Below are 743 nucleotides of genomic sequence, written 5' to 3'. Positions count from 1 at the left end.
AACTTTTCATTTGTTCAATCACTTCAATATGATGAATATTTTTAATTAACAAATTAGTGTATGACTTATATAATGACATATTCTTATCAAAATATTGCAAGTCTTGAATGTGCTAAGATTCACTCTAAACATTGTCTATTATCTATTCATATAAACAAAATCTATTTAAGTAATTTTGACGGAGATGGTTGAGGTGATGGTAGGTAATATGTAATAGTGGAGCTCATCATGAATAAATCTGTGAATGATGAAAATTGTGTTTTCATCACCTTTCAATTCTTATTCATTTTATATTAATCTACATTGATAATGTCATATGATATGTCCCTAATATTCCCTCAAAGTTCTGGATGGAATCTGTTCCAAGAAAATGTTCAAGTACGTAGAGCAAAAGCTCTTCAGGAAAAAGTCTCTCTCTCTCTCTCTCTCTCTCTCTCTCTCTCTCTCTCTCTCTCCTGGGAGGAGAGCAAAGATAATATCCTTACAAAGTCCTTCAAAGCGACAACACCAGGCAATAAAAAAAGTTCTGGACCGAAACTGTTCCAAGAAACTTGAGAGAGTTCAAGTCTGTAGAACAAGAGTTCTTCAGGAAAAAGTCTCTCTCTCTCTCTCTCTCTCTCTCTCTCTCTCTCTCTCTCTCTCCTGGGAGATGAACAAAGATAATATCCTTACAAAGTCCTTCAAAGCGACAAAACCAGGCAATAAAAAATAAAAAGAATATCTCAATACCAGTCCGACAGGTG

The sequence above is a fragment of the Palaemon carinicauda genome, chromosome 34 (assembly GCF_036898095.1).
Source record: "Palaemon carinicauda isolate YSFRI2023 chromosome 34, ASM3689809v2, whole genome shotgun sequence".
NCBI classification, from domain to species: domain Eukaryota; kingdom Metazoa; phylum Arthropoda; class Malacostraca; order Decapoda; family Palaemonidae; genus Palaemon; species Palaemon carinicauda.
The sequence above is the reverse complement of the archived record's forward strand: the minus strand, read 5'-3'. Positions refer to the sequence as shown.